This window comes from Phallusia mammillata, chromosome 8, assembly GCF_965637545.1.
Source record: "Phallusia mammillata chromosome 8, kaPhaMamm4.hap1.1, whole genome shotgun sequence".
Taxonomy (NCBI): Eukaryota; Metazoa; Chordata; class Ascidiacea; order Phlebobranchia; family Ascidiidae; genus Phallusia; species Phallusia mammillata.
Genome location: NC_137259.1, coordinates 11,178,906 through 11,186,984, shown reverse-complemented (window position 1 = coordinate 11,186,984; position 8,079 = coordinate 11,178,906). Strand labels below are relative to the sequence as shown.

The following is an 8,079-nucleotide window of genomic DNA, read 5'->3' as shown; positions in this document are numbered from 1 at the left end:
ACTTTTTAAACCTAGAAAAACGACAGTGCGAAAAGAAAAGTATAAATCGCCTAATTTCTGGATCGGAAATCCTTACAGATCAAGAAAAAATCCTAAAAAACTTAGCGGAATTTTATGAACAATTGTATAGAAGAGATGACAAAGTCCAACATAAAAACACCAATGCATCTAAATTAGCATCGTTGGGACTTCCCCGAATTCCACTAGAAGCCATGGAAAGAATAGAAACTGAAATTCTAGAGACCGAGTTTTTAAACGCACTGAAAGATATGGGTAAAAATAAGTCACCGGGACTCGATGGCTTCCCCGCCGAGTTCTACCTAACATTTTGGGAAGACTTAAAAGGCCTTTTTACGGCGGCGTGGAGTTATTCGATAACAATCGGAAATTTGACCCCTTCGCAGTCCAGAGCTGTTATAACTCTTCTTCCCACAACGGATAAAGACCCGCTTCACCCAGGTAGTTATAGGGCAATTACGCTACTAAATGCTGATTATAAAATTGCCTCTAAAGCAGTTTAACAACCGAATACGGTCGGTTTTAAACTATGTAATATCTCCTGACCAGAATGGTTTCATACCAAATCGATACATTGGTACTAATATTCGACTTTTATTTGATATTATAGACAGTGCCGACCACCAAAACATTCCAGGAGCAATTTTGTCATTAGACATATTTAAAGCTTTTGATACGTTAAGTTGGGATTTTATGTTTTCTGCATTAGAAGCTTTTGGTTTTGGCCCAACAATTATTAGGTATGTTAAATGTTTTTACCAAAACCCGACATCGGCAATAATTAATAACGGTTTTGTATCTGCGCTATTTAAAGTCGAAAGAGGAGTGAAGCAAGGTGATCCTCTGTCTCCCACGCTTTTTGTTCTAAGTATTGAATGTCTAGGAATAATGTTAAGACAGGGGAACTTTTCAGGTATAAAAGTACATGACAAAGAATTTAAAGTTTCCATGTTTGCGGATGACACCGTTTTGTTTCTCTCCGGCAGCGATAATGACTTTCGCGAAGCATTAAGTATAATCACAGAGTTTGGCGATATGGATGCAAAATAAATATGAACAAATCAAACGCATTTTTTGTTGGTTCCAAACGATCTTGTTGCCACAAACCGATGCAACAAGCCGGGCTCTTGTGGCCTTCTGAAAAAATTAGGTATTTGGGGGTTGTAATTCCGACCACGACGTGCAGCGATGAAAAATTGCTAGAATACAATTTTTTGCCTATACTGCAAAAGATCAGAGTTATTGCAAACCTGTGGTCGACAAGGGGTCTTTCCTTACTGGGGAAAGTAACAATAATTAAAACATTGGCCTGCTGGTGCCAATGTTGACGTTCAAACTTTACGTTGTGCCCGTAACTGTTTCAGCAAAATATTTGAAACAACTAATCCGTATACTTTTCCGCTTTTTATGGGGATCAAAATGGGAAAGGGTCAAACGAACAACGCTATGCGCAAGTATCGAAGAGGGAGGGGCGGGAATGATTAATGCAGAAAATTATATTCTGGCCCTAAACCTTAAATGGTTTCAAAAACTTTTTGACGAAAGCGTAGTCGCGGATTGGAAACAAATCGAGGCACCATACTTACGGGGACAAAGAGTTAACGCTTTTCTAAATGTAACTATATCCCTTAATCGAGCCGAGGTTAAACGTGTTTTACCCTTGAGAACCTTGCGCCATACCCTTGTCAGTTGCATAAATACCTTATATTTGCTAAAACCAAAATCGACAGAAAGGAAACTTTGGCTGAACAAAAAAATTAAGTACCAATCTAAAACTTTCTTTATGAAACCCCTGATCGATTCTGGCGTAATGCTCCATAAACACCTATATTGACTAATGAAGGAGAGTATGAAACTTACGACAACTTGGCGTTAAAATTTAATTTTCAGGCTAACAACGCAGAGTTCATTCAATTCATAAAACTTGTTTCAAGTCTGCCTGGGGAATGGGACTCGAACTATACCGACCAACAAATAACTCAGTCAGAACATACATTGAATCTTATTAAAGACACAGACAGCGTCAAAACAATTTACACAAAGCTACAAGACCACGTATCTCGCGTGCCAGTTAAGTCCCAAGACTTTTGGAAAAACAAGCTTTTCATAAATTTTGACATACCGTGGCGAGAAGTATATCTTAACAACTTTAATTCCAGCACCATTGAAAATAGGTTGAGAAGTTTTCAAATTAAATTAAATCTGAAAGCCATAGTGTGCAACCAAATATTGCACTCCTTTGGGAAAATTGACTCCGACTTGTGCACATTCTGTAAAAATGCTACAGAAAACGTTTACCATGTTTTTTTATTCCTGTCATGTAACTAGACTGTATTGGGAAAACGTTTGTTCATGGATTAGTGCTAGAACCCGAGTCCCACTGACGTTACCCCCCGTGAATTTACTTTTTGGTGTCCACAACGGTGGATCCGGCGATAAATTGGTTAACTGTATGTTGTTATGTGCCAGATATGTCATTTACCAATGTAAATATAGTGAAAATAAACCTACGGTATATAGATTTGTACGCTTCCTTAATTCAGTACGTGTATCAGAATGGCATGTATCAAAAAAACGTGGAAACTGTCTTGCATACCGCAAAAAGTGGTGTCGCCTGTTATGTACTGAAGTGTGATGTAATTTGTTACTGTTTTTCGCTCTTTTTTATTGTTTGTCAATAAAAAAAAAAAAGAAAAAAAAAAGTGTATTGATATAATGAACATGTACTGTTTCTCTAAACAGTAGCTGCTAAATTGCTTCACATGAAATGTTTCTTAAGAATGATCATTCTACAGGGGAGATTGTAGTGACCACCAAGCATATCCTATTGTTAGAAAAGTTACTGAAACTTTTAAAAAGAAAAGCCAGTTAGCCAGCAATTTCCATGAGTCTCTCAAAGGCAAAACGGTTCTCGTCAACACTGAAAAGGATGCAAACTTTTCCAAGGTACACCATTATTTCCAAAGAGACTTGGAAATCAAGGAAGAAGCTATTGATTATTTTGCTCAAACTATAACTTTATGATTCATTTTGGTTGTAAAATAGAAGCACAAGGTTTAATAATATCTTTTAAATTTAAGTGAGAGTGTTGTAATTTTCAAAGCTTGGAGAGTTTTGCACTTTCAAAAAAGGAATTATAAGCTATTTGCCACCAAATAAACCAGCAAGTACATATAGCAGTTAAGAAACTTAAAAACAATTACCGTATTTTACGGACCATAAAGCGCACCCGATTATAAGGCGCACTGTCAATAAATTGCTTTGATTAGTTTTTTGTTCATACATAAGGCGCACCGGGCTATAGAACGCAACTTATTTTAAAGAGTATGGGTTACCGTATAAAGCATGGTTACCGTATAATAGTATCGGTACTGGTTGGAGTGTAGGCAATAAAGCACTACTTGATCCATACATTAGGCGCACCGGCTTATAAGGCGCACAATCAATTTATGAGGAAAAAAAAGGATTTAAATTGCGCCTTATGGACCATAAAAAAAAATACGGTAATAGGAAAAATATGTTGAATAAAATAAACAAGTTCTGACACAAATGTAATGTGGTTGTTTAATTTGTCAGTTATGATACAAATAAAAAGCTTTATGGCTAGTTTTTTGTGGCAATTATAATCTGTGAAGTGTCATAGAATATGTTGAAAATGCCGACTGTGGCTATAAGTTACTTAAATGATACATGACCATATATAAGCTATTGCTGCCAGGCATAGTATTAAGCTTAAAGAGCTCTTCTGGCAAATGTGATTTTATTCCGACGTTTCGACGTCCTATACAGGTCGTCTTCATCAGGGTAAATAACACTGGGAGTATAAAACGGAATAAAATCACATTTGCCAGAAGAGCTCTTTAAGCTTGATACATGACCATATTATTGACTGAATAGCAAATGTGTTAGTTAGTAGTCATTGTTATAACCAGTTTTACTTAAATGTTATCCGACTGAAATACTTCGACCTTTTTCGACACATTTATTAATATTTTTTTGTATGTACTGTTGTTGTGTTTTACCGTATTTACAACCGCTTCGTTTTGAGTCTGTGTCACGTGTGTTTTTGTGCCACATTATTACTGCATGTTATTGAGTTTGGTCCGACGCTGTGCAAGTAAACAAAATTCCCCAATGATAGCGTTTGTTGTTTACACTCGTGTACATTATTGCGTAACAAACATTACGTCGCAATGGAGTCGCCGATTAAGATTTGTATTACTTGTTTTTCTACACAAAACAATGGCTAGAAAACTAGAAATGTGGCTTTTCTATATATTGCCAACTTATATGAGTTCAATAAAGGCCAGAATTTAGAGCAGCACCCCCAGAAATTTTAGGCACGAGCCGCCACTGTTCAAATTTACACAGATGTTATTTATTTATTTATATTTGATCCTCCTGAAGTTTGACCCCGAATAACCCAAGGGTTTACCCACAAGCCCCCCAAAAGAATTTTGTAACTTTTTATTGGATTGACCCTTTAAAGTTTAAACCACGAAATAATCGGTTTTAGTTTTAGGCCAGAAATACAAGCCCTATGGTGAAGAAATATTTGAAAATTTTAACAATTGTTAGAGCAGGGATATTCATTTAGTATTTAAAATTTTGACAGCTATCAGTCAGATCTAAGTCCCAAGGGAGAAATTCACTAGTTTACGATTAAGGCGGGATCGAGTGCTCAGCATGACGTCCGGACAGACGTTTTACGAGACAGTCGTTTGGGCGATTAGAAATCACCTGTTTTTTGTGCAGCAATGCTGTGTCGTTTTATTGAGTTATCACGCGCGTTTTCAGTGTTGGCGAAGGTTTCACACCTAAGACGTAATTTAAACTCGATAAACGTCGGTTTCGTTTCTGTCAGGCAAAATGAACCGCGGGTCACAAGGTCAACTTGTAGGCATTACAACACAGTTAAGAATTTTTCGTCATAACTAAGGCGATTATTTTTTGACTTGTCAAAAAAGTCAAAAACTTGTCAAAATTTTTAGAATAGGTCAAAAATTGTAAGTCAAATTTTTTTACAAAGTTAAAATTGTTTACAAACTGCATTGTCGTGGTGTTGTAGAGGTTGCACTGTCAGTGAACTTTTCATTTTACACCATGTAGCCTACTTTATACTGTTGTAATTGGCCCATTGCCTACTTATTGTGAATCATAAACCATCAAGTGAGTGAAATAATTAGGTTGATATGGCGTGATGCTCAACACACATCAAAACGTGCAAAATTTTGGTAGGTCCCAAGTCATTTTACGGCAGCTGCAGGTTAGGTGCAGCTCTTGCTTCGGTTTTGCTTTAGATACTTCATGTACCTTTCGTTTAGACAAATGTATTGAATAATTTTCGTTGTGTCTTAGCTGCAGTTTTTTGGCAGTGATTCTTAATTAGCTCATTTCCCTTTTCAGAATAGGTTTGTGTTCAGATTTTTGCCCTTCTGTTAGACTTTTGCACATTCTTTCGCTCTAGTTAGATTAGCCTACAGCCATATTTTAACTTTTTGTACAATAATGCGTAATTTAACCACCGGTAGCTACTTGAATTCTGCATAGGTCAAAATTTTGTCAAAAAAAAAATTTTAAAGTCAAAATTTTCAATTTGTACGTTAAATTTAGGTCAAAAAATAATCGCCCTAGTCATAACGTATCTTCTTTATTTTTGACAAATCAATAAAAATTAGGCAAAATGGTATTGTTGAAAACTAAGGACTGCATGCTACTAAAAAAAAAAAAAACAAGTCCCAAGACTTTTGGAAAAACAAGCTTTTCATAAATTTTGACATACCGTGGCGAGAAGTATATCTTAACAACTTTAATTCCAGCACCATTGAAAATAGGTTGAGAAGTTTTCAAATTAAATTAAATCTGAAAGCCATAGTGTGCAACCAAATATTGCACTCCTTTGGGAAAATTGACTCCGACTTGTGCACATTCTGTAAAAATGCTACAGAAAACGTTTACCATGTTTTTTTATTCCTGTCATGTAACTAGACTGTATTGGGAAAACGTTTGTTCATGGATTAGTGCTAGAACCCGAGTCCCACTGACGTTACCCCCCGTGAATTTACTTTTTGGTGTCCACAACGGTGGATCCGGCGATAAATTGGTTAACTGTATGTTGTTATGTGCCAGATATGTCATTTACCAATGTAAATATAGTGAAAATAAACCTACGGTATATAGATTTGTACGCTTCCTTAATTCAGTACGTGTATCAGAATGGCATGTATCAAAAAAACGTGGAAACTGTCTTGCATACCGCAAAAAGTGGTGTCGCCTGTTATGTACTGAAGTGTGATGTAATTTGTTACTGTTTTTCGCTCTTTTTTATTGTTTGTCAATAAAAAAAAAAAAGAAAAAAAAAAGTGTATTGATATAATGAACATGTACTGTTTCTCTAAACAGTAGCTGCTAAATTGCTTCACATGAAATGTTTCTTAAGAATGATCATTCTACAGGGGAGATTGTAGTGACCACCAAGCATATCCTATTGTTAGAAAAGTTACTGAAACTTTTAAAAAGAAAAGCCAGTTAGCCAGCAATTTCCATGAGTCTCTCAAAGGCAAAACGGTTCTCGTCAACACTGAAAAGGATGCAAACTTTTCCAAGGTACACCATTATTTCCAAAGAGACTTGGAAATCAAGGAAGAAGCTATTGATTATTTTGCTCAAACTATAACTTTATGATTCATTTTGGTTGTAAAATAGAAGCACAAGGTTTAATAATATCTTTTAAATTTAAGTGAGAGTGTTGTAATTTTCAAAGCTTGGAGAGTTTTGCACTTTCAAAAAAGGAATTATAAGCTATTTGCCACCAAATAAACCAGCAAGTACATATAGCAGTTAAGAAACTTAAAAACAATTACCGTATTTTACGGACCATAAAGCGCACCCGATTATAAGGCGCACTGTCAATAAATTGCTTTGATTAGTTTTTTGTTCATACATAAGGCGCACCGGGCTATAGAACGCAACTTATTTTAAAGAGTATGGGTTACCGTATAAAGCATGGTTACCGTATAATAGTATCGGTACTGGTTGGAGTGTAGGCAATAAAGCACTACTTGATCCATACATTAGGCGCACCGGCTTATAAGGCGCACAATCAATTTATGAGGAAAAAAAAGGATTTAAATTGCGCCTTATGGACCATAAAAAAAAATACGGTAATAGGAAAAATATGTTGAATAAAATAAACAAGTTCTGACACAAATGTAATGTGGTTGTTTAATTTGTCAGTTATGATACAAATAAAAAGCTTTATGGCTAGTTTTTTGTGGCAATTATAATCTGTGAAGTGTCATAGAATATGTTGAAAATGCCGACTGTGGCTATAAGTTACTTAAATGATACATGACCATATATAAGCTATTGCTGCCAGGCATAGTATTAAGCTTAAAGAGCTCTTCTGGCAAATGTGATTTTATTCCGACGTTTCGACGTCCTATACAGGTCGTCTTCATCAGGGTAAATAACACTGGGAGTATAAAACGGAATAAAATCACATTTGCCAGAAGAGCTCTTTAAGCTTGATACATGACCATATTATTGACTGAATAGCAAATGTGTTAGTTAGTAGTCATTGTTATAACCAGTTTTACTTAAATGTTATCCGACTGAAATACTTCGACCTTTTTCGACACATTTATTAATATTTTTTTGTATGTACTGTTGTTGTGTTTTACCGTATTTACAACCGCTTCGTTTTGAGTCTGTGTCACGTGTGTTTTTGTGCCACATTATTACTGCATGTTATTGAGTTTGGTCCGACGCTGTGCAAGTAAACAAAATTCCCCAATGATAGCGTTTGTTGTTTACACTCGTGTACATTATTGCGTAACAAACATTACGTCGCAATGGAGTCGCCGATTAAGATTTGTATTACTTGTTTTTCTACACAAAACAATGGCTAGAAAACTAGAAATGTGGCTTTTCTATATATTGCCAACTTATATGAGTTCAATAAAGGCCAGAATTTAGAGCAGCACCCCCAGAAATTTTAGGCACGAGCCGCCACTGTTCAAATTTACACAGATGTTATTTATTTATTTATATTTGATCCTC

General features: G+C 35.7%; 1 pseudogene; it reads left to right on the top strand.

Moving 5' to 3' along the window:
• The first annotated feature begins 4,887 nt into the window (after nucleotides 1-4,887).
• On the top strand, nucleotides 4,888-6,333 carry LOC145204786 (uncharacterized; annotated as a pseudogene).
• Nucleotides 6,334-8,079: the final 1,746 nt, after the last annotated feature.